The sequence below is a fragment of the Cavia porcellus genome, unplaced genomic scaffold, assembly GCF_034190915.1.
Source record: "Cavia porcellus strain 051 isolate PalLab524CR breed Dunkin Hartley unplaced genomic scaffold, mCavPor4.1 scaffold_22, whole genome shotgun sequence".
NCBI classification, from domain to species: domain Eukaryota; kingdom Metazoa; phylum Chordata; class Mammalia; order Rodentia; family Caviidae; genus Cavia; species Cavia porcellus.
The window spans coordinates 49,078,693-49,106,344 of record NW_026947505.1 but is presented as its reverse complement, the minus strand read 5'-3'; the positions used below and the strand labels follow the sequence as shown (position 1 = coordinate 49,106,344).

The window sequence follows — 27,652 nt, the reverse complement described above, 5'->3', positions numbered from 1 at the left end:
TATTTCATGTTATTCTCACAGTCACTCAACCCCAAGGCACTCACCTCTTCATGAATAAAACCCAGGTTTAGCCCTTGGTCTTAGCTTTTGTTTCACTTAGCTCTTTTTCCCACTGGACTTAGGACTCCTTCGGCTCCCTACAACTATAGATATGTCTTTGTCTCTTTATTCTTACCAGGTGTTTCACAGGAAATAGTAGATTGGAATTTACTTACTAGAATTCGAATGACTTTTCCTTGGTATTACAAATGTAAGTTCTGGACAACAATGAGGCCCAGATTGGTCATCAAGAGTACATATTACATGACTCTATAGCTATAAATGAGTCAAACCAGGAATTTGAAATTTTTTAGTCAGAAATTCTTGATATTTAAATATCATTAAATTTTATCAGCTCAGGATATTATAATTGAGTATTGAAAGCCAAATCTTATGAAAACAGTTGAAAAAAGGGAAAAATGTGGCAAGTTCCAGGAGCAGAGGTGTAAAATTATATAATTTATGTGAAAAGAAAGACCTAGGACTAAATGTTTATGATTTTAATGCCTATACAATTATTATATATTAGAAGGTAAAATGATGAATTTCTTTCGAATCTCTCATCTAATAATACAAGTCTGGTTTTTGGGTATTTTTTTCTCTATAGTTTAGTGCAAAATGACTTAGACTGGTGCTATGGTTTGTTTCTGACTGTCCCTCCAAATCCTCATGCAGTCATGGGGCAGTGGGCCTTTTGAAGGCAACTGAATCCAGAGTTTGTGATGGTGTGCAGGGATTGGTGGTGAGTGCCATACCCACTCTTGGGTGAGTAGCCTGTCTATAATATGAGAGAGGGAAATGAGACTTGTTCCTCCCATTTTGTTTTTGTTGGGTCCTTCTGCCATGCCACCCTGCCTTAAAGGCAGCTGATTATATACTGAAATCTCCACAAACTGTGTGTTAAATAAACTTTTTCTTCCGTAACTCTGAGTGTCAGGTATTTTGTCTCAGCAATGAGAGAGAAGTAACTAAGACAGAATTTGGTACCAGAGAAGTGGGGTTATTGCAATGACTATTGTGTTGCAAGAGCCTTTGGGAGTGACTTGTGGGAAGAGTTTGGAAAAGGATGGAGATGTCACCCGAAAGAAGAGTGCTGGAACAATTTGGGCTGTTCTGTATGAGAGAGTCGAGTCAGAGCTCAGAAGACCAGGAAGCTGATGGAAATACTGCCACTAAAGACCAGGCTTGGGAGGTTTCTGCTGGGAAGGACTGCACTGGTTGTTGGACTGCAGATGACGTGTTATGGCTTGGCAAAAAGTTCTTTTGCATTTTGCATATGGTCAGAGAGCCTGAGGCTTAAAACAAAGGCAGTAGACTATTTAATCTGGCAGAAGAAATTTCAGGGCAGTCTAATGTATGGCTATTGTTGTGGGCTTTAAGACAGATTTCTTCTGTGAATCAAGAACAAAGAGCCCAGCAGGATGATTTAAAACACTGTGAGTTTGGCGAGAAAGGAGGATCCAGTAACGCTGTCAACTGCAAAGATAGAGCTGAGGAGATCTCAACAGATCCACTCTTTGCAGTCTCAAAACTGAAAAAGTGAAAGACTTTATTATAAGATGGAAGCTGCAGAGCACCGTGTTCCAGAATTGTGGCATCCACATTACATTCCACAACTGCAGTGGTGGCTACAGCAGGTTCCAAAATGGCTGTAACTGTACCAGGTTTCAGAATGGTTGTGGCCCGAGAATTTTTTCCTCAGAATTGGATTCACAGTCCCAAGCACTTGACTCCTACAAGAGAGAAGAAAGCCTGACTGCTGTTGCAGCTAGCAACAGACTTTGGCATCATCCATGTAGCCCTGGTTTTGGGTGCATGCAGAGTATAAGAGTTCTGAGGTTTAAAAGGCTTCCATGCAGACTTCAGAAGAAGGCCTGGGACCAGGCAGTGTGCCCTGAGAGGGCAGTGTGTTAAGCTGTGTAAAACCAAAGGTTCGATGGAAAACCCAGAAGTCTGGAGAAGTCAGGAACGTGGATAACTTGAAGAAACCTGCAAGGAGGGAGCAAAGTGTACCCAAGAGAGAATCCCTGAGAGCTACAACAACTCTCCAGGTCACACAAGCTGTTTGGAGTTCACAACATGGAACAGATTGCTTCAGATGTTCCATGTGGAACTACAGAAGTTAATGATTACCCTGATCCATTCTGGACTTGCTTTGGTCTTATCCCTTTGTATTTCCCAGTTTGTAACTTTGGGATGACAGAAGAAGAATGTTATGGTTTGTGTCTGGATGTCTGCCCAAATCCTGTGTCATGGGGCAGTGGACCTGTTGAAGACAATTCAATCTAGGTTTGTGATTGGTTTACACTGTCTAGTGCTGGGCTGGCAGTGAGTGCTGTACTCACCCTGAGGTTGGTGGTCTACAAACAATATGAGTAAGGGAATGAAACTTTCTCCTTCTTTTTTGCTCTTGTTGCTTTTGCTGTCTTCTGCTGCCATGAACTGTTATTCCTCTGCCATGATACCCTGCCTTGAAGCTAGCTCATTATACACTGAAATTTCTATAAACTGAGAGCTAAGTAAACCTTGCCTTCCTTAATTTTCAATGTCAGGTATTTTGTCTCAGCAACAAGAGAAAAGTAACGAAGGCAACTGGTATTTCTCACAGTATTGGCAATGAAGGACATAGCATTTCCCCTCCATCAGTCCTTTTCTAAAATATTTTTATATATGTGTTTAGTTGCTTCCAATTTTTCAAAAAGATTTCTAAGTGCTTACTTTCATCTCTGTACTTATGTTATTATGTTCTATTAACAAAGAAGTTTGTGAAAATTCATATATCACACTTGGAACATTACTGGCTTAGGTAACAATGCAAATATAGTATTTCCTCATACTGTATCCAAAAAACTTCATACCATGTCTTTTCCCTAGAGAAGTAGAACAGAGAAGAAACACAATCTACTGTAAAAGACAGTTTCTATAGAAATCCTAGGCCAGCTAGTGAAAAATGGGGCCTTCATGCATAAGTGAAAGTCAAGACAGCCTGAGTACAAATCCTAGTTTTAATTACTTAGCAGTGATATGACCTTAGTGAAAGTTCTTAATTTTCTTAAGCTTTAGTTTTTTCTCCTTTAAAAGGACATAGTAAGACCTATTTTGTGGTATTCAATATTAACAATGCAATGTGGTATCAGAGTAGTTGGCACAAAGAAAATGCTCCAAATAGTTAATGATGCTCTTAGTTACTTTCTTATTGCGAAGACACAACACAACTTAAATGTTTCTTTTGGTTCACAGTTTAGTCCCTAGTCTGCTGGCACCAAAGCAGAAACAGCATGGCAAAAAGACCTAAGAAGAGGAAAGCTGCTCACATCACACTGTCAAGAAGCAGAGGGAGATATAACCTTCCACATTATCCTCAGTGACCTGCCTCTAACCACACAGCACCTAATAAGTCAGCCATAGAGCACGCATAATCCCACCACCTTTCAAACACATGAGATTTGGGAGATTATTTTAAAACTAGACCATAATAGTCACCATTTTTCCTATGAGACTAAAGGGATAGCAGGAAGCAAGTATGCTAATTACTAGGGTACATTCATTCATTATAATTAAGTATCATATGTGACTCTCAATCTGTTGAAGGCAAATTAGAAAATCTAAGATCCTCACTATCCTATTTTGAATGGTCTCATGAATATAAATTGAAATGCAATGTTGTTGCAAAATATGCTTTTCAGAAGTTTATTAAATTGCATGTACACCCTCTATATTTGGAAGTTTCAGATCTATTGGGTTGAACTAACCACTGTTTGAAAATAATTCAGAAAAAAAAAGAAACAATGAGGCTCTAGAGAATATATGTTTAATGCTGAGGACTGAATCTAGAGCTTCCTTCATACTATTATGCTTTACCACTGCAGTTATTTCTTAAACAACACTACAATGTAACAACTGCATATATAGATGTCATAGGTATTATAATCTGCAAATGATTACAAATATACAGGTTGTTTTACATATATCATGAAAATATGACACCATTTTATATGAGATTTATGCATCTATAGAGTTTTGTGTGAGAGGCAACTCTTAGAATCCCTGTAGATACTGAGAACCAAATGGCATTGAATATATACATAAGTAGTGACTAATGTGTGTGCCCATAAAACTATCACCACAATCAAGATTCCTCATCACAGTTACAGGATGTTTCTATCACCCTAAATACATGTTGAACATTTCCATTACCTCCATCTAATAAGTTTTTTTGAAATTAAAAAAAAACCCTAAACTTATATCTGAGGAAATGTAACAGACTACTTAACATGACTGGATCTTCTGGCTTGAATGTCTCCACCAAAACTCATGTTGAAATTTAATCCCCAGCATGAAATATTAAGAGTAGGGATCAGTTGGAAACTTTAAGTGATTATATAATTGGGGCTCCACCTTCTTCAGGGGTTTAATTCATTCCTCAGTTAGTAGGTAATATCCAAAGCAAGTCTGTTATAAAAACCAGTTTTGTTCTGTCATACCTCCCTCTCTCTGTCCCCCTCTCTCTTTCCCTCCCAGTTACTGGAGACTGAACCCAGGGCCTAGTGCATGTTAAGCAAGCACTCCATCACTGAGCACTACTTGTCTCATGATTCTTGTCTCTTGTATGTGGTGCTTGTATCATGTGATACCCTGTGCTGTTTCAGGACTCTGTAGAACATGCACAAAACCAAGAGGGACCTCACCAGAGATAACCCTTTGGCCATAAATCTCCTATGACTAAACAAACTTTTCTTTTTTTTACAAATTACTCAGCCTGTAGCATTCAGCCATTGCAAGAGAAAACTGACTAACTAGAAATAAAAATCTGAATTCATTAATATGAAACAAGTGAATCAAAATGGCAATTATACCTTTTTTGGTAGTTATTAACCACTTTTTCTATCTGATCTATGGTTATACTTGACAATTTAGTCTTAGTTCTTTTAGCTTTACAACTCAGAAAAAAAATGGACCTGACTTCTCAAAAAACATAATTTGGTGTCATTTGTGTTTCTCTAAAACATAAAAATAAGGCAAAATAGCTGTTTATAAGGGGAGGGACACAGATTTCTCTGCACAAATGAGCCCTATTAAAATTATCAGGTAGTACACACTTGTTTTTACAGTGTAAGAAACTAAAATGTAGTGCTAGGGATTTAGCTCTGTGGCAAATGCCTGCCTGGCAAGTGCAAGGTCATGAGTTCAATCCCAAGCACTGAAAAACAAAACAAAAACCCCTAAAATGTAAAAATAAATTAAACATTGCATCAGAGCATCTGAAGCTTAGAAATTTTCATTTAATACTTATGAAAAGTAAGGAAACCCAATTTCACAGTGGCTGTACAAAGATACTCCAGTTGATTTTCTTACCAGTAACTGAGTAGTTCCCATCCCTCTCTCCTGTGCTTTGAAAGACAAAAATTGAAGAGAAATAAATATTCACTAATTACTCGATTTTAAAGAAGTTTTTCATAACTATTTTTATTACATCCCAAAGATGGAAATTACTGCAAGCCACCAAGCAATTGCAGCAGGGTGCTCCTGTTGACTACTGAAAAAAAAAAAAAAAAAAAAAAAAACCTATATATGAAGTTGATGCTATTTCCAAAGGTCTTTGACTAATGAAAAATCATTCAGTAATTGCCACCATCTAGTAAGTTAATGTGTTACTAATCTGAATTAGTAAATCTTATTTTGATAAAAATTATTTTAATATGGATGCTTATGTTTTAATATGGATCTTTAGCAAATAATTTCTTTGACTAACTCAAAGTTAATCACATCTGAAAGTTGGATATTCCTCTAAAGGGTTAACAATTTGGATCAAATTCAAGACAAATCAGGCATCTTATCAACACAGGTTATGATTGTCCACTATAAACCTGATACTGTGTATTCCCCTGATGTGATTCAGTTTCTCATACCTATATTGTGCTTAGACCTCCAAATGGTATACACTCTAGAAAACTCCAGATATATGACAAACAGATCATCAGTTTGTGACTTTCTAGTACTAATCATTTTCCAAGGGATAAAACCACTTTAGATGCAGTAGTAGCAGCACTTCAGGTAACCCTATAATGTATTTACTAAATACCAGGCATTGTTCAAGTGCTTTATTTTAAATAATTTTATTTAATCATATGCAGTACTATAGTTGCATTCACAGATACAGATACTGAAACACACAATTATGTGATACACCTGTGAAACAGCTGGAGCTAAGAGTCTTCTTTATTTTTCTGGAAAAATACCCCAGAATTTTTTCAAAGTACTCAAAGTAAAAGACATGGGCAAAAAAATACTCATAAATGATATTAGCACATACTTTTTTTTCAATGAATTGAGAAACTAGTAGTATACTATCTTATATTTTTTAAATTCTTTTTTCTTCCTTCCTTTACCTTATACTAGGGCCTCTTTCCTTTTGAACCCCATTTCACAACATTTACTGTATATTTTGGTCCTTACTCTTTTGGTTTTTTCACATCAGGGAGACAAAACAATATTTACGCATTACTCTGACTTATTTCACTTATGAGTATGGTCTCAACTTGCATCCATTTGTCTATAGATGTTTCAAGTTTATCCAACTTTATGGCTGAATAGTATTCCATTGTACTAAACAGATCACATCTTTTTTTTATCCATTTTTCAGTTGATGGGCACTTGGGTGTTTCCAGAATTGAGCTACAAACTGTGCTGCCATAAACATAGGTATACATATATTGCTGTGGTATGATGTCTCAAATTCTTCCAGGAAGACACCTATGAGCAGAATACCTGGGTTGAATCTACAGTCCCAGTTTTTTGAAAAAATCTTCATACTGATTTCCACAGTGGTCATACCCATCTACACTCCCACCAACAGTGGAGAAGAGTTCCTTTTTCCCCACAGCCCTTTCCAGACTTGTTATTGGTTGATTTCTGGATATAGCCATTCTTTCTGGAGATGGAATCTCAGTGTTGTTTTAATTTGCATCTCTTGGATGATCAATGATGTTGAACATTTTTTCATATACTTACTTGCCATTTGTATTTCTTCATCTGAGAGGTCTGTACTCATCTCAGACATGTTTTTGGGTTGGGCCTTTGAATGGGAGGGGTCTGATACTTTCAGTTCTTTATATGTTCTAGATGTTTTTTGTCTGAAGGACAACTGGCTAAATTCTTAATCATTCTTCACTCTCATAGTGGTCACTTTTTCACACCCAAGTCTCAGATGTTAATTTTTTCTTTACTCTCTATTATAAGGAAAAACTACAGTTCTGCTTAAGCTCAATTATTTGTTTCCATGCCTATATCTAAGCAATTGAACAATGTGCAGAAAAAATACAAAATCAGTGTTAACTGGCTGTACTTACAATGAGAAACAAATCTCAAATAGGTGCTTCCCAGTATCCTAAACCTACTGTGCCCTTAGTAAACTTACGTTCCAGAGAACTATATCATATAGTCACCTCATAAAGATTTAATTAAAAATATAGGCACAGTGGCACATACCTTTAGTCCCGTTACTCTAGAGGCTGAGGAGGGGCTTCTTGGAGCTCAGGAATTTGAGGCCAGCTTGGGCAACACAGTGAGACCATCTCAAAACAATATAATTTCCATAAACTCACTTCATTTTCTTCTTTCCTCTTTTTCTTCAGCCAGTTAAAAAATGCATTATGGCACTGTCACTTCTGAAAATGATCTGTGTAAAGGTCTCAAGTGATGTCTATCAGCCAAAGTCAATGGTCATTTCCCTAGTCCTTCATTGGAGTTCTAAGCTGTGCAAAACACTTGGTTCTTGACTTTCAGAACATTTTACTTTCAAGATGTGTTCCCATCTCTTAGCTACTGTTTTTCAGTACATATTGGCTCTTCCATCCAGTGTTAAAGAGTGAAGTGTTTCAAGCCTCAGCCAACAGCCCTCTTCTCTCCCTTAGATAATATCCCCTAATCTTTTAAATAGCATCTGTTAACTGATATTGTCTAAAGTTATAACAACATTTTCTAAACTCATTCCTGTTCTAGTACTCTAACCAGTTAGAGCTGACTCTAGCACACTAAATTTTGTTTATATTCATGAGCCTCTATTAACCATTCTCCAAAGAGAAGCCAGAGATCTACTAAAATCATATTATGTCATTCCTTTGCTCAAAACCTGTCACTGGCTTTCCATTGAGATTAAAACCCAAATATACAATTTTCTGTATCACAGACATGTTGTACTTGCTATTCTCTACAGAATTTAAGGCCACTCTTCATGTGAAAAATTCCCATACTCCAGTAATAGCAAAACTTTACAGAACTCTTTTCTGATCAGCTTAGGTAGCCTACCCCAGAGCCACATCCTCACCATCTATCTAAAGTATCACATTTTTCTTTCTAGCACTTGTTATAGTCTGTCCTATTTATGCACTTAATATCTATCATCCCTTGATTCAATGCCAGTGTGATAAGGTTAGGAGCTTCGTCTGACTAGTTCATTCCTGTCTCAGTAGTCCCATAACAGTGGCTGACACTTGGTAGGCCCTGAAATACCTTGCAAATAATTTATTAATGTCAACACAACTCACAAACCATTTTGGTTTTTCTAAGAACTTTATTTTTTAAAAAGGCAGGAAAACCACTGTTCTACTTCTGAAGCAGTATCCAGATTGATTTTTTTCCCTTCAAAAAGAGGCTATATTGATATGGCTACTAAATGCTTTAATAAACTGAAAAATTCACCAAGAATACATATAAAAGTTCTACATCATTACTTTTAAAAATTATCTAGTCATCTTTATTAAGCACAATGGAAATATGGTGGATGCCATTCTAACTCTTAAAGAACAAATGTTTTTAAGTGTGATATTTCAAGAGGTAAAGTATTTAAAAATTAGATCCAAATCATTAGAGAAATTTTTGAAAAAAGACTAGTATTTTTTATATTTACTTTTAATTGACACAAAGTAATTGTATATATTTATATGGTAGAGTGTGAATTTCCAATGCAATGTGCAATGTGTAATGATCCTAACACAGTAATTGTCATATCTGCAACATTGAACATTTGTCATTTCTTTGCACTAAGAACATTAATCTTATATATATTTAAGAAAAAACAAGCTAAATTAATTGTATTATTTATCACTTTAACAGAGCTGTGAGCTTTTCAACTTTCTATATCCTATTTTTTAGTTTTTGATACTCAAAGTAGAAAAATATAAAGTAGCAAATGATATACTCTTATATAGAAACATGAATACTTCATGAAAAGAAGTTAGAACTGATCAATGAATTTAGTACGTTGTAGGATACAACATAAGCAATTGATTTACTTTTACTCTTTTTTCTGAAATATATACAAGATTACCCATGCTGTTAAAAAAAAAAAAGGACAGTTTAGGATTTATTGAAGTTTCAAATTCTTATTTTTGGTATACATTAGCATTATATAAAAAGTAATTTACAAAACAGAAAAGTATATAAGTTATGACCTAACGGATCCATTAGTAAGTAGACTGAATTTAAGACTGAAATGCCAAACAGCTATAATAATGATCACTTAGACATGTGCCCAACAGTTACAAATGATTGTCACACCCACAAATCACACTTGCCAAATAAATATTACCAACACATTATTCAAGATAATAACTGCAGATGAAGTGGCCTTAATAATTATTTTGTGCCAGCTTTTAAGCTCAATTTTCCATGTGAATTTTTTCAGATAATCTTCACAATAAATTCACGAAGGACATATATTCATAGATCTACATACATATGAGGAAAATAGTGCTGCTGGATCCTCAAAGTTAAGAGGAAGGAGGAAGAACTCTGGCAGGCTATTATTCTAGGATTGGCTATTAATCACAGCTTTCCCTACTTTGCCTGGGATATGCCACCTCTCATCTTTTGTTCAATTTTGAAAAAACAGTTCAGGCAATAGATTTTTTTTTTCATAAAATTGTGGGGTAATCCATTTGAGATCCCTTCTGTCTTTCAGGAGCTATTCCCCAATAAACTTTGTCTATACTTAACCTCTGCTGTCCTTTGTAATTCATTCCTCAATTTCAGTAGAAATGAACTTGGTACACATGGCATCTGGCAAGTTGGGAGATCAGAGTTCTCCTGTATCATTTTGGAGGACCCAGTGAGATAACTGGAAGGAGCTAAAAGTTTGATTTTTGTTTCATAGCATTGTTAAATGTTGAGTGGATTTTGGATTGTGACTCACTTAGGTAATCAAAAATTGCTATCTTTTGTCAGTCGCTTTGTCTTTTTGGTTAAATTGATGACAGATGTAAATTGAGAGTATGGAAACTGTGATGTCTTCACATTTAGGTTTCTTTGATGGGATATTTTTATTTTTGCAGGAAGAACCTTCAATATATTGGATTTAGACATTTTCACACTGTTTTTTGATTTACTTGTATTCCTTTCTTATTTGGCAGTTATGAGATGGCTTGTTATCTTATTTTAGACAAGTGTTTAGAATGGTCCTTTGATTTTCTAATTCCTCAGGTATGTCTAAGGCCAGGGGACAGATTCTAGAAGTTCACCTTTAGCATAGTTATCATTGTCAGTAAATAGTAATATACTCTTTACAATTCTAACAATCTTTTTTCCTTTTCAATAGGAAATTCCTGAACCTCCACAAAATGGATATTCATCTATAGGCATTTCTTTATAGACCACATAACCTTCAACCCTGGTTTAGAAGGGAATCAGAATTCACACTTACCCAGAAAGGAACACATTAGAGTTTTGATTGACTGACTGCCTGGGCAGGGGTTTTCTCCTGTGATTGGCAGGACCAGCAGAAGAAAATATGCTGTAATTCAGGTATCTTGACCAGTGGTTTAATTTTTCGCTGGTAATGCTTCCCTTCTTAAACATGATGGATGCCACATCAGATATCAATTGTAGCTTGTGCTTTTGGAAACACACTCTGGAGTTAAAGTATGTTTTCAGAAGAAGCAGGGGTGCACACGGGTAAGGATATCTAGTCCAGCCAGACCTATATCCTGGTCACTCTCTAGATAGCAGCCACCTGCTCTGGGGAAGGAAATATCAAGAGGTACCCTGAGCGTATATAAAAATCAATAGAGATTTTTCTTCTTGTTGTTTAGCAGATGGGAAACACCATATCAAATTCATTTCTTCCTTTTGACAGTATATTCTTAACCATTAGAAGTTGTTCAAGCTTCATACTCTGACGAAGAGTTGTATATATAAGAACATAAGACTAATTTTGTCATCAAGGTATGTAAACATGATAGTAGACTCACGTTTAGTCACCAGAATATTTCTATTAATGAATTATTAATTTTATGATTTTTAGTACCTTATACAATGATTATTTAACAGGAAAAAGCATCACAAAAATAAAAGTATTGAGGCTTTAGTATTTATTGTTTATAAAAAAGCATCAAAATTTTCAATATTCACCAGTTTCTGCTGTATGAAGTCTAAAAAGGAACACCAGAAATAAATTCCCATATGAGCTACAATGGAAATACCAAAAGCACTCTACAAAACAAAATCTTTATTTTTTATCACACTCAAGACAGTCTGAACACAAAACAAGAGCACATTCCACACACACAGCATTTATACAGATAGCACGTCTTTTGCTTTCCTGGCCTTTCTGTAAGAGATCTTTACATCTCAGTGGTCTTGCTGTTTTATAAGGAGGTTCTTATTATGTTATATAGTGTGTAGTTAACAGGAACATAAAATATCAATAAAATTAATTATTAAGATATGGGTTGTGCATTTAGAATAGTCATCAACATTTTCACATCTACTGTGTACTTGCTTACAAAACCTAAAAGATTACATCAGAAATCTCCAAATGAATTACACTGTAAATACCAAAGGAACTCTACCACAAAAATAAGCTTTGCTTCAACTGTTACACCCAAGGTGGTCTTTGCTTTTGACAACTCCATGTTCCATGCATACATCTTGTTTATACTGACAGCACATGTGCTTAGCTTTCCTTTCCTATGTGGGAGTTATGTCACCTCTCTGTTTTGTCTGGAATCTCTTACTATATCCCAAAACATGCATTTAGCAGGGAAACAAGATGTCAAAAAAAAAAATGTCAAATACATAATTAGTGTTTAGACATCAACATTTTTCTATCAGCTATTTACTTGCTCAAAACCTAAAAGATAATGTCAAAAATAAAAAACCTATGTGAACTACAATGTAAGCACAAACAAAAGTCTACCACAGAAATAAGTTTTGCTTCAACAGTTAATCCCAAGGCAGTCTTCACACATGACAACTGTGTATTCTACACAAAAGTATTATTTACACTAATAGTACATATGTGTTCCCATACTTTCTTGTAGGGCACAGTTGATACCATTTTTGCTTTCCTATTGTAATAGGTTTTCGTGATGTTTATGTCAGCTTACCAGTGATTCCCACAATTATTCTGTGTAATTCCCTGGGCAGATATATTTTGGTTATCCTCTGCTTTGTAAATGATGTCTTTTGAGTTCCAGGCTCCATCCACTAAAAAATTTCTCTGTGATATTTTACACTTGTTACTCTCTTGGTAAACAATCAAGCTATTTATGCTATATGTTAGGATTGAGTAAAACCGAACCATTAGCTAATGCTTTGTATGTCAAGTAACATCATATTTGCTTCATAACTCATCAACAACATGTACTCCACATTTGGTTTTGTTGCTGAAATTTTCCACCTCAGGCTTCCATTTTGTCAAGGTTTCCTTATCAATATTTTCATTATGGTCAAATGTTGACACCAGCAGTACCAATTTGCTTTTCTTTGCCACATACGAAGTCAGTTGTACCAATAGAGTTCTGTATTTTGAAATTACATTTTATTTGGAATTCCTGATTTGTTCTTGCATACAGTTCCTATACATAGTTCCTGCACTGATCAACCTGTTTTTCTTTAGCAAATGTAATATCAACTGGAAACCAGTAAAACAACTGTCAAATGTCATATTCCAATTAGTTTAGGAGGTAGGAGCAACAAGTCTATTCATAGCAAAATTCTGTTTATAATTATGGGAATAAGGACCTAATGGCTGAGTTCCAGGATAAACGTCTAAAATGAAAGCATACTAAAGTCTTGTCATCTACAAGGGCACACTTTTTAAGCTGTTATTTTGACCTGTTGATTTTCCATAAGTCTTTTAACATTCATGTGATCACCATGAGAAACCCCTGCTAAACACAGCAGATCTATAAATACATTCAGTTCAGCCAATGAGGTGTCATAATAAATACAGTTTAGAACATGGCTGCTGGTGCATACTTGCATCATAGCCTTTGTGCTTTTCACAGCATTTTATAGCCTTTCATGTTATAACTTCTAACATTGAATGGCAGTACTAGCATTCTGTCCAAAACATTTCATCCCCGTCAAGACTTTCACTGTATTTTGTAGTTTTAACACTGTATTGTTCCATTTGGTTGCATGTCCATTTCGTAACATTTTGACTAGTCAAATAGGTAATCATATTGCTGTTTTCTTCACCTGAGTCAAGGAGGTCTGCAATTCCTGTGTCTGTAACAGTCAATTCCAGCTCCATGTCACTGTCACAAGAACTTTGGTTCACATGGCCAAATTCATTCTTGTCATCACTATATCATCATTATATCATCATCATCCACACACAACACTCTTCTGTTATGAAAGCATGTATTTTATCCTAATGGGTCATTTCATTATCCATGCATGAGTAAGACATGATTCACTTTTCACCTCCTTTGAAACTGAAACTTGCTGTACTGAATTAGGCTACTTCTATCAGAAAAATCAAAAGAAAAAAATTTTTTTTAACAAATCCTGGGTAGGTGTGAGTCTACCAGACCCTCTGTGATGCTTGGGTAAACATATGCAGAATCAGAGCATAAAAGTGGGTCCAAATTCCATTTTGCCACTTTTGCACATGTGCACACTCCCTGACATTTGTCATATCAATGGGTAAATACATAAGTTGTTTCCTGTATCCTTCAAGGGAAGGTACTGAGATGTGCAACTGGCTACTACAATGCTAAAGTACAGATTTACTTTTGTAAGGGATGGGTCTGCTGGACCTGGGTTTCTGCCTGAAGTATTAGTATTTCTCTGCACATGGTCTGACAATCCCCTGGAGACCAAATGGAACGCAGAGGGAAGTGGTGATTGTGGTACTATTTTACAGCTGCAGTTGTACTGTGAGAGGGAGGATAGCTGGAGATGCCTTATGTTTGGGCTTTTTTGCATCAAGAGATAATCCTAATTTTTATTTGAGGTGTAGATGTAGACCACTGGAAGGCTAAATGCCTCTGGTCCTTGGGAAAAGTTTGATGTATCTATCATTACTGAGTCTGAGGTTGTGCTCCCTTCTCTGTTGTACTCTAAGGATAAGACCTATGTCCCTTTATTTCTTTAAATTGTCAACTATTAACCAGAAAAAAAAGCATGAGCACTCCTTAAAAAGAAAAACAGTTAAGATTACCTTTAACAGTCTGTCCCCATAGTCAGAAGTTACACGTGGCTATCAAACAACCATGGCTATCAAAATAATGCTCGGTGATTCCAAAAACAGTCTTTTGCTTTCACTGGCTTTAAAAGGGTTTTTCCTGTCTGATTCAATCTTAAGAGATTTCTGTTAATTGATGACCTATAAGAAAAGTTCTGACTAGTCTGTTTATAGTAAGAAATCTAAAAATTGTGAAAGGGTTTATTGTACTTAACTTTGTCAGGTAAAACTGGGAGAGATCTCTGATTTAAATGTAATTGTCTTGTGTATGTTCGTCTATTTAACATGTTAATAATGGGTTAACTGAGTTGCTTCACTTAAGAAGAAAAATTTTAGCTTAACAATTTTTTTTCTATGGAAAACCATTTGTATAAGTTTTCAACACAGTCAAACTTATTTAAAACATTAATAGATGAGGACTGATAGCCCCAAGGCTTACATAGGACTTACAAATAAAAGACTTAAAAGTTTGATAGCATAAAGTTTGATACCACAGAGTTTGACAGCATAAAGATTATATGTGATTGGGCTATTGTACATGTCAACTTTCAGGTATAAGTTCAACATTAGTTGGTATAAAGATAATTAGACAATATAGACTAAATATCTTGGTTCACAGGGTTAACAATGAGTTAACAAGATATAAAGATAGCTGGGGATTTAGCTCAGCGACATAAGTGCCTGTCTTGCAAGCAGGCAGTCGTGGGTTCAATCTCTGGTACCGATAAAAAGGAAAAAGACAAAAAAAAAAAAAAAAAAAAAATCTACAAGATATAAAGATGTCTTTAAAGTTGGTAATATATACCCACCATCCAGATCATTAACTGACTGAGATAATATCAAAAGGTTGGTTTTATAAATGTAATGTTTGTCTACAATAACTTAAGAATTTTTCCTAGGTTACAGATAATATGTACAGTTTAACATATTTAAATGTTATGGTTCAGTTCTTGAGAACCATCTAAAGCAATTGTTAAGACATTAAATTGGTTATAATTAAAAGGTCAAGCTATGCTTAAAGCAATAAGATTTTCTTAATATACTGAAATGCTCTTGGTTAAATTTACATAACTAAACTTCAAAGCAAAAGGTTGCATATTTTATTAAAATAAGTTTCCAGTGTTCATACTATTGTAAGTTCATTTACTAAACAGTAAGCTTTAAGAGATAAAGAGTATTTGTGGTGGTGCACATCTGAATCCCAGCACTTAGGAGGCTGAGCCAGGAGGACTAATAAGTTTGAGGCCAGTCTGGGCTACATAGCGAGACATTATCTCAAAACAAAAAGACAAAGATGAAGAAGAAGAAAAAGAAAAAAAAGAGCTGAATGTTAACTTGTAAAATGGAATGGTTTCAATAATCAATACATGATTGGTTTATATTATCTTAGTTTATGAATAACATATTTGACATATATATATATATATATATACACATATATATACATCTAAGAAGAGGTATGCTGTGAGTCTAAATGCTAAAGTTTATAGAGTTGGGACTGTAATTTCTATATAGATGTGATACCAATTATTGCTAACCTCATGATATATTTGCATTCCTCATGTATTCACCTTCAAAGAATCAATACTTAAAAAGCATCTTATCCCACTGATGACTTATAGCTAAAATTGTTTATGATGATAAACTTTTTAGGATTAAGCATCTAGCTTTCCCTGTCTGTTTATTTGTAGAGAAACATACATGCCAATCCAGCAATGAACAGCCAGTCAAATGATGTAGGTAATCTTTCAAAGCTTATGCTTAAATGATTATTATGTATATGTTATATGCATGTTACAACACTTATTCTAACACTGTGCAATCCAGACAATGTCACCCTAAAAATTAAAGGTTCTACATTAATAAACTATAAAGTATATCTATAAACAAGTGTATCTATTTAAATGTCATTCTCATAACAGAAAGTGGTTAAAGGATAACAAATTAGGTAAAAGTTTATGTCATTTAATATTTTATAATTGGAGAAAGATAACTGACTAAAAATTATTGTACACTAAATGGAGATTTAAGTGTTTTAGAGATGTCATCATGATTATTATGCTAAAATATGTTGCCCTTGATTTCATTTCCTCTGTAAAACACTGTAACTGTCTTGTGTTAACATTCTGCAGGGATTCAGCTCCTAAAACAACCATGACAGATGAAAAAATAACAGTTCACTGGTCTTACTGTATTTCAAGGTGCTCAATATCTAGATAAAATTATAAAATTAAACCTATTGCTATAATATTCACTATAATGTAAGTGTAACTGATCTTTTCTCCTGGGTATTCAATAACTGAGGTTCGGAGGCCAAATCTAGAAAAGTAACTGGGCTAAGAGGACAGCCCTGGCCCTCCAAGTTCAACAAGGACCCAGGACATGAGAAGGCCTTTCCTCAAGATCCTACAACTTCCCCCTGCTCAGGAGATTGGACAGTGGAGATTGGATAATTGGAATGATGGACTGCAGACTACAGGAATCAACCAATGTACAGTGTGCAAAAAAGGACTGTCATCAGAGAAACAAAAGTCTCCCATGATTTCACAGAAAGCTACATGGTCAAGCAAGAGGATGACCCATCCTCTATTGGCTGACATAAGCAGAGTAGTCAAGAGGCTCTATACACTATTCCAAAAGTAATGCCTGAGGAAACTTAACTATAGCTAAAACAGTGGAGGAACTTGTGACAAAGAAACAAACTTATACGTAACCTCCATTGGTAGAGATGCCTAGGAGCCACTCGGTTATAATCAGTGTTCTAATTCCTTAAGAGCACTTTCTAGACATGGCTCTTTTCCCAAACCCGCCATTCCATTTTAGTCCTCATGCTTTGATTGTATGTGCTTTAATGCCTTGGGAAAATTTGTTGATTCTTGCCTACAGGCTGCCAAACTCCAAGTGATCCTATAGATGGAACCAATGACAAATGTGCCAGACTCCTTTTCCTGGGATCCACTAGATCAGCCTTGTAAAGGGAGTTTATAACTGCTAAACTGCAACAAGACTTCTACTTGTGGCCTATTAGATTAGCTCTCTAGAGAAGGGCCCTAACTGCAGGCTCCCCTACACTGATTCTTCTCAGCTTGAAACAGCTGGATTGAAACTACACCTATTTTCCACATGGGGGGAATACTTCTTCTAAGGAGGGAGTATTATAGGCAGCTAAATATGATAGAAATTAATACACAATCATACAGAGAGAAAGCCTTGAACAATTAGTGAAAAAGATGAGAACACATCAAAATTGTACCAGGAGGTGCATCTGAAGGCAAGGCCTGTACATTAAAGTCACAATAATTAAGACTTACATATCTCCCTAAGGGATGAATAGAAATTTGAGATTATTCTGATACCACTCAATCCATTATATTCATATATTTATCAGACACCTGAATGAGTGACCAGAATACCTGGACCCATCCCTTTCCCAAAATGTTCCTATTTTAGAAGTCATAGATAAAGTAAGTTTAATGATGTCAGCCATATATTCTTTTCCTTTTCCAGCCATATATTCTTGCTATGTTCCCTGCTTGCCTATTGGACCAATGTTATCTTATCAGCTATACTTGTAGTCTTACTGGTTGATTATCATTTGACTCACATTGTCCCTACCCTGTAACTCTACCGTTTATATTATCCCTAACAAAGGGCCTCAGTGGCCACCCACTCAGGACTCCTCTTGTCCCTTAGGAATTGTCTGCATCCTTCAATAAACCTTTTGCTTAAAAAAATTTATTTTCTTTTCCTATTATGCAAAGCTATAATTATGCAAATACCTATCTTTACAGCATTCTTTTGAAACTGATTCAAGCACAGGGACCAAAATTGAACTCTTAAAAAAAAATCTACATAGCTCAAAGGTATCAAAGGTATGATACTGTGTAGGTTAAAGTACAAGGCAAAATTATCATGAAGTAAGGTAAAGAAGGGGTTTTGTTTGGTTTTTGGTTATGTGTAAAGCAGAGATTTCAACTAAATAAATGGCTATCAGAGAAGGGGGCATGTATACAGTATTCATGGGAGGAAACTTTTGAAGAAGTATGCTCTCAAGTGCTATGAAATCTAGGAGACATGTTGTACAAACAAAAACAGAATTATAGGTGTGCTTGTTCCCAGAGTTAGGATGCCCAGTGCAGATGTAAGGATTTCTGTTGGAGAAGTATGCTTCAGGTACAGGTTCTATTATTATGCATACCCCACCTACACTTTATGGATACCAATAAAGCAGATTTTACTTTGCTTTGCTTTCTTGAAGAGAGACAATTCATGAGGACAGTTCATTATGAAAAATAATAGTTCAGAAAACAAGTATTTTGAAGAAATTACCTACATTGTTGGTAAAATCCACAAACATCAGTCTTAGTTGTATTATATATTCAGTTCAGTCTTAACATATCATTGTATTAACTATACTTAAAGAAAAGAGATGCGGATAATTGTTAGATTTTCATCTGAGGAAGTTACTTAATAGGAGAGTTTAATTTTTATCTCATAGTTCCAGAGGTGTCAGATCATAATCAGTTTGCTGGCTCTAAGACAGAAACATTGTAGGGGAGGAAAGCTGCTTTCCTCAGGGCAGCCCAAAAGCAGAAGCAGGAAAGAAAAGGTACATCTTTCAAAGGCACAGCCCCAGTGACCTCCTTCCTCCAACAAGACTCTACATGCTAACAACCCATCGCTAAAACATCAATGAACTAATACAGTACATTAACAAGGCCGGTGCCTCATCTAATTATCTTCCTCTATGCCTCAGCTCTTAATACAGAGGACATTTGGGGGCATTTAAAAAATCTAAATCATAATAATCTAAAGTTTGGCTTTGTACATTTAATTTTTTATATGATAGAATTAAAGTGTTTGATTTCTCTGTGTGTATATTGATGAGATGGAGATGAGATAAAAGTTTCTTAGGTAACAAGGGAAAGTAAACCTGAGAATAAATATCAAAATAACATTTAAGTTAAATTATCTGTATTGACCATGGTCTGTTTGTTTTTAATTGGGAAGAAAACAATGTATTTTTTATACATACCTGAAAATTAAATTAGAGAATGTTGTCAGAAAAATGAACGTATGGTTATTTAGAATGATTAGAAAGATATGAACCACAAGAAAAGGGTTAAGTCTAAGCCAATAGTGGCAAATCTAAATCTAGAACTTTCAATAACACAGTCTACTGTGCCATGGTGTCATAAGTTCACCACCACTTCTCTGAAGTATCCTGCCACGATTCATTTTTTAGTTAATTTTTAAGATTATTTAAAACACTTCTCAGAGTGTACCTATTTCAAAATAAAAGTGCTTATTTACAGATAGTCTTGTTCTTTAGTCACAATGACAACAGTTTTGCTTAAATGTCAAAAGTTTGAGTCAGGCTGGGCAATTTAGGGAAAGCCTAAAAATTTAGAAAACCACAAACAAACAAACAAAAATCAGGATGTAGCAAACATTCTGGGTTCACTCCCTAGCACCGCCAAACAAATGAACAAAAAAGTTATTTTAATGAAAATTAATGACTTACTATTCAATTTTAATATAAAGACTGGTTTTTACATAAATTAACAAGAGGGGCTGGGGATTTAGCTCAGCAGATATAAGCACCTGCCTTGCAAGCAGGCAGTCATGAGTTCGATCCCAGTACAGGTAAAAAAAAAAAAAAAAAAAATTAAAAAATTAACAAAAAAATGCTGTACCACATATTGTAGCCAAAAAATACAAAGTTTTATGCATTTTCCAGGGTATTCAAATTTAACAGAGCATCTGGAAAAATTTTAAACACAGCCTACAGGAGGGAGAATTATCTTTTCCTAATTTTGAAAAAAAAATTTCCTTTGTACTATTTATTAGGTATTGGGGGTTAAACCTAGGTTCTTCAAATTTTGCTATATCCTCAGTTCTGTTTAAGAATTTTCTTTTAAATTCTGAGACATAGTTTGCTAAGTTGATAAGTTCTAAGCTCAAAGTCAGGATTAAGTTGCCTGGGACTCCCAGGATGCTTAAGGTTATAGGTATGCACCACTATGTCCAGCTCCTTTTTTTTTTTTTTTTTTAATTAAAACTGCTCTAAAGAGAGATAGAAGAGAAGGGAGAGAAGAAAGAGGAAGCTAACAATTCCTGCTCAACCTCATCCCCACACCCAGTGCAACTAACAGCCCTGGCCAAGCTCTGACCCTCCATTGACCTGACTGCATTCTCCTTCCCCCAATCACCTGGTGCCATGCCCTGCTCTAGGAAGCCAAGGCTGGTGTCTTCCCCTGTCTGACATTTTCCAGCCCCAGCCTCAGGCTTGATTCTTTTTTTTTTTTTTTAATTTTATTTAAAGAGAGGAAAAAAAAAAAAACAGTAAAAGGGTACAAGTAATACAGAATTTCAAAAAAATAAGCGGTAAGAAATCCCAATTAATAGATTACATATTGTCATCTTAGAAATAGTTGTTCAAGTTACAAAATTAAAGCATACAAAGTGGACATTCAAACAGTGAGACTGCAAATAGTTGTGTTCAAGGAGCCAACAAAAACTTAGTAATATGGTCATCTATCTTACACACCTAAACACACTTGTAGTTGTATCCTTTAGAGCACTTTCTTTTCCTCTCTTTTTTACAATAACAATTACACATTTTGGGTTTTATTACTCCCACAGTTCTTATTACTTTTTTTTTTTTTTTGGAAGAGAATAAAACCAAATATGACAAAACAAAGCACAGTCAGTCAAAACAAAGGATGGACATAGTATATGATGTAAAAACAGAATACAAGCTGATCAACAATGGTTACCATAATGCCTCTTGCTACCTTAAAAAGAATTGCCTATATCATCAGATATAATAAAATTGAACAAAACAGTCCTATTAACTTGATCTGAAGCCCTGTGTTGTTCTCACCATCTAGTTTTGACTGATTTTATTCTATTGTTTTGTTTGATAGTATCAAGTTTGAGGGTATAGGCAACTACTTTGAAGGCAGTAAGATTCACTTTTGCCCATTCTGGTTTGACTATTATCTCCTTTTGAAGTCCTGTAACGTCTCCAATGTTTCAGTTTTATTGGTTTTGTTCTGTACTGTTTTGTTCAGGCTTGACTCTTGACAGGAACTGGGTCTCTAGTTGCTGGGTTTCAGTTCTGCGTGGAACCTGTGTGAGCCTCTCGTAAGCAGAGACTATATCCTCCAAGCACTGAGTACCCAGACTTCCCAAAGCACAACTGGATGGCCTGTCACATGATCCTAGCAGTCTATGCACACCTCTGTGACAAGACCATACCCATTGATTGGACGCTACATCAGTACATTCAGACTAGAATGGCTGGCCCCAGGGACCCCTTCATCAAGACTGGCATGGTGGCTGGAGATGAGACAGCGTAGGAGGTATTTGCAGAACTATTCAACTCTGTGATTCAAGAATAACACAACAGATATGACTTCTGGACCATGAAACACACCACTGATCTGGATGCCAATCTAAGATCCATTTAGGTTACTAGGGTAAGCAGTATGTATAGTGGCCTGAAGGGCAAGCTGGCTGAATGTTACTACAGGCTCAGTGAGATGATGGAGGCTGAATAGTAGCAGCTTACTGATGACTGTTTCCTGTTTGATAAGCCCCTGTTCTCATTCCTCAAGCAGGAATGGCCTGAGACTGCCAGATGCTTCTGGCATCTGACACAACGCAAAGGGCTTCTCCATCTGGGTGAATGAGGACCACATGAGGGTCATCTCCATGGTGAAGGGTGGCAACATGAAGAAAGTGTTTGAAAGATTCTGCCAGCGCCTCAAAGAGTAGAGCAGCTGATCCAGCATGGGGCTGGGAGTTCATACAGAATGAGTACCTGAGATACATTTTGATCTGTCCATCTCACCTGGGCACTGGACTTCAGGACATTAAACTATCCCTGCTAAGCAAAGATAGACAATTCCCAAAGATCCTAGAGAACCTGAGACTCCAGAAGCATGGTGTTGGATAAGTGGACACTGCCACAGGCAGCATCTTCCACATCTCCAACTTGGATTGGCTGGCAAGTCCGAGGTGAAGCTGGTGCAACTGGTAATCAATGGAGTGAAGTATCTGATTGACTGTAAGCAGCATCTAGAGAGAAGCCAGGATATCTGCAGCTCTGTACCCCTTACCCATATTTACTCCCCATTTACAGCAGAAAAATCAATATCCTCAGAACTTCTGTTTATTTAGTGGTAGATGATTCTACTTGCCCTGGACCTGCTTCCCCCACCTCCATCCTAGTTAAGATCCTTTGCTATGCTCTAAAAACAAAAACTGCTTTAAAAATAAGATCATAAGGGTCTGGGATTTAGTTCAGTGGCTTCAGTGCTTACCTAATAAGTGCAAGGTTGTGAGTTTGACCCATGGTTAAAAAAAAGTAATAATAAAATCATAGAGAAGAACAAACAAAAAATTCACTAAGATACAAATAAAATTAAACTTATTCACATCACAGGCAGGATCAAAGCATTACCTAGGAGTACACCAACACATTAGCTGAATAACTTTAATAGAAATCCTTAAAATAAAATTCATATTGGACCCAGATCACACATGTATCTACATACATCAGTTTAAAAATATAGAAGAATGGCAACAGAAAATAACTGCACAGGGCAGTAATAGGAAGAAGCCAAGAAATTGTATGACCTTTAGTAGACAGGCCTGTCCCCACTTACAACTATATTTTCATCACTTATATTTTAATATTAAGTAAAAACAGACATTATTAATACATCATGACAGAACAAAAAAAATTTCTTAGTTGTTACTCAGAGAATTAAGGTTAAGTCTTTTGGTAGATTCAAAAACAAAATTAAGGTACTGCTTTATTTTTGTAAACTCACAGCCTCCTCATTAGTAAGGCAGGGCTTCAAAACACTGATAAAGATATAAATTATTATATTCTACTATGTTTAAACTTGTTTCATTGTCCCTTTGCTTTTTTAGGATATCACTTCAATCTAAGAAACAAAAATCAGTAAACATTGCTATTTTCCTATTTTCTGGATTTCCTTTTCTTCATTCCTGTCAACAATACCGTCATTTCAATTGCACAGCCTTGTACTTGTGTATGTGGGAAGATGTACTTAAATTTACTGTGTAGCCTAGGATGACCCTGAACTCACAGCAATCCTCCTGTCTCAGCCTCTCCTGCTGGGAATACAGGTATGTGTCACCACATTCAGTTCACTGCTGAGACAAAATACTCAGCTCCTAAAGCTAAAGGAGGGAAGGCTTATTTCAACTCAGTCTGTACAAGTTTCAGTCTATAGTTGGCTGGCATCAGAAAAGGTGAAAATGCAGAGGGGCATCACAGAGGTGAAACAGCTCATGGCATGGAAGGGTAGGCAGACAGCAGTAGCAAGCCGGCTATTCCCTCTCCCTTTTTATTCCATTCAGACTGCAGGATTGTTAGCATCTACACCCAGTGTGGGGTTCCCTAACCCCACACTCTTAATCGCAGTATCACATCCTTAGTTCACATTTACATATCTAATTCAACCATCTTTGATACTCTTGACCCTTTAACTGCGTGAGGCTTGGGGCTGGGAGCATCTAAATACAAGTTAATCCCAAAGAATAAAAGCTAGGCAACTTGCCACTGTTCAAGGATTTGCTCCCTCCCACGTCAATGCCTTTATATAAACTGTTACTTTTCTAGATATGTCCTGTTTCTTTTCACTGTCTAAAGTTTTTCTACTAAATGATACTCAAAATGTTATGTCTTAGCATGAAACCTTGTGATTCAATCCCTTTCATTTAGCTGTTATAAAAAGTATCTTCTTCAATATTTAGAAAATGAGTTACATTACAGTATGGTACTTTAAAGTGCACATATACTTCATGTTTCTGATAGTTTAATTTCTTAAAATTATAAAACTTAGCTTCTTAACCACTGAAGGTAAAGTTCTGGAACGTTGGGGCTGGGGATTTAGCTCAGCGGCATAAGCACCTGCCTTGCAAGCAAGCAGTCGTGAGTTCGATCCCCAATACCGATAAAAAAGAAAAAAAACAACAACAACAACAACAAAAAAGTTCTGGAACCTTAAGTATAGTCACACTGTTTTACAACCAATCTCCATAACTTTTCATCTTGCAAAACTAAAACTGTAATTCCATTTCTCTCTTCCCCTAGCTCCTGGTAACCATCTTTCTACTTTCTGTTTATAAGGATCTGACTATTGGCCGTGATTCCCTGCCAGGTCCAGTGAGTGGGGCCACGGCGCGGAATCTCGTACCAGTCTAGCGGAAATCTCTTCCTGACCTGCGGGCCAGGCCACGGTTTCTTGCTGGGACCAGCAAGTTGGACCAAGGCACGGAATCCCGTCCCAGTCTGGGGAAACTCTCTTCCTGGCCTGGGGGCCAGGCCACGGTTTCCTGCCGGGACCAGTAAGTGGGGCCGAGGCGCGGAACCCCGTCCCAGCCTGGTGGACCTCTCTCCCTCACTTGGAACAACATTTGAAGCTCGAAAATATAGGAAATTGACAAAATGAAAGACCAAAATGCAATCTCAAACATCCAGCCCATCCCCAGAAAGCCTAGGAGCCATGTGCACATGCCACATACCTGAAATACCTCAAATAATAGTAACTGAAATAAAGAAGCAACTCTGGGAAGCCTTAAAGGAATTCAAACTAGAAATAATCTCTCAGGTAAAAGAAGAAATGATAAAAGAAATGAAGGAGATGCTGAACATATCTAAAGAAGACACAGTTAAAAAATTGGAGGAACTAAACAAAAAGATAGAATCCCTGGATGAACAATATAAGAAACAAACAGAATACATAAAGCAGATGCAAAGAGATATACAGGAATCAAAAACTCCACTGAAAGTTGTAAAAACCGCCTCAATGAATGTGAAAATAGAATCTGAAACCTCGAAGACAAGATTGCAGCCAGTGAACAGGAAAGGAAAGATCTTTTAAAACAACAAGAGATCAGGAAATAACAATTCAACACCTGCAAGATGATGCAAAGAGGAACAACATAAGGTTGAAAGGGATAAATGAAAAAGAAGGGGATGACATAAAGGATGTCAAGAGGATATTTAGAGAAGTAATAGCTGAAATTTCCCAAACACGAGATTGGAAACTGATATCAAGATCAATGAAGCATATAGAACTCCGAATAGCCATAACCAAATTAAAACTACACCCAGACACATAATAATGACCAGCCCAGAAATCGAACAAAAGAACAGAATATTAAAAGCTGTCAGAGAGAAAAGACAGATCAACTATAAAGGAAAACCTATCAGAATCACAGCAGACTTCTCAGCACAAACAATAAAGTCAAGAAGAGCATGGAGTGAAGTATTTCAGATCCTAAAGGAAAATGATTTCCAACCTAGGCTGATGTACCCTGCAAAACTGTCCTTCAATCGATGGAGAAATAAGATACTTCCATGACAAAGAACAGCTGAAAAACTTCATGATCACCAAGCCAACCCTGCAAAGAATGCTGAAAGACAGCTAGATACATTTAGGAAAAAACCACTGAACAAAGCAGACAAACAGAGCAGAAAGATAAAGATGCAACAGCAGAAAGATAACATGTCAACAATAAACCAATATATAACAGTTATAACCATTAATGTAAATGGTCTCAATGCACCAATTAAAAGAAACAGACTGGCAGAATGAATCAAGAAACAAAATCCAACCATATGCTGTCTACAAGAAACTCAAAAGGATTTCTAAACAGACTAAAAGTCAAAGGATGGAAAACAATATTTGATGCAACAACAGGAACCCCCCAAAAAAGCGGTGGTAGCTATTCTGCTTGCAGACAATGTGAACTTCAAGCCAATAATGATAAGAAGGGATAAAGAAGGTCACTACATACTGGTTAAGGGGAAAACTCCAAGAGGAAGAGATAACTATCTTAAATATATATGCACCAAACTCCAGAGCACCCAGTTATATAAAACAAGTACTAACAGAAATGAAAAACCAAGTTAGCAGCAACACAATTCTAACAGGAGATCTTTACACACCACTGACATCAATGGACAGATCAACCAGACAGAAAATCAGCAAGGAAATAAAAGAACTGAATCGCACCTGTGAACAAATGGACTTAATAGACATATACAGAGTATTCCACCCCAAAACAACAGAATACACATTCTTCTCAGCAGTGCATGGGTCATTCTCTAAAACAGAACATATATAAATTCACAGAACATATTTAAATAAATGCAAAAGGGTTAAAATTATCCCTTGCATGCTATCGGACTATAGCGCTATGAAATTAGAAATTAATGATAAAAGATATTGCAAAAATCCCACAAACACATGGAAACTGAATAACACACTCTTGAGTAATCAGTGGGTCACAGAGGAAATTAAAGAAGAAATTAAACAATACCTACAAACAAATGAAAACACAAATACAACTTACCAGAATCTGTGGGATGCAATGAAAGCTGTTCTCAGAGGAAAATTTATTGCACTGAGTTCCCACATTAGGAAAACAGAACGAATACAAATAAATAACCTGATGTTACACCTCTAACATCTAGAAAAATTAGAGCAAGTCAAGTCCAAAGCCAAAAGAGAAGAAATTATAAAAATCAGAGCAGAAATCAATGCAATAGAGACAAAAAAAAAAAATCAATGAATCAAAGAGTTGGTTCTTTGAAAGAATAAATAAAATCGACAAGCCCCTAGCCAACCTTATTTAAAAAGGGGAAGAAAAAAAATGGTGCTGGAAAAACTGGTTCTCCATTTGCCGAAAACTAAAGCTAGACCCATGCCTATCACCATGTACTAAATTAAAATCTAAATGGGTCAAAGATCTGAATATTAAAACAGAAACACTAAATCTATTGGAAGACCAATTGGGTAAAACCTTGAAGACATAGGAGTAGGTAGAGAATTCATGAACAGGACTCAAACCGCACAGGAAATACTTCCCAGAGTCAATAATTGGGATCACCTCTTATTAAAAAGTTTCTGCACGTCAAAAGAAATCTCCAGCATAGTGAAAAAACCCACAAACTGGGAAAAAAAATCTTAGTGAACTGCCCCTCCGACAAAGGACTTCTGTCTAAAACATATAAAGAATTTAAAAACATCAGACCCCAAAAATTCAAAGACCCAATCCAAAAATGGACATCTGAGATGAATAAACAATTTTCAG

The 27,652-nt window shown here is 36.1% G+C and overlaps 1 protein-coding gene and 1 pseudogene across 9 annotated transcripts in view; one reads left to right on the top strand and one right to left on the bottom strand.

Annotated features, from left to right (window-relative positions):
- The window catches only part of Dop1a (DOP1 leucine zipper like protein A), a 120,248-nt gene that overhangs the window by 82,904 nt on the left and 9,692 nt on the right, over nucleotides 1–27,652 (bottom strand). The window lies entirely within an intron of this gene.
- The window catches only part of LOC134472174 (creatine kinase U-type, mitochondrial-like), a 36,110-nt pseudogene continuing 9,505 nt past the window's right edge, over nucleotides 1,048–27,652 (top strand).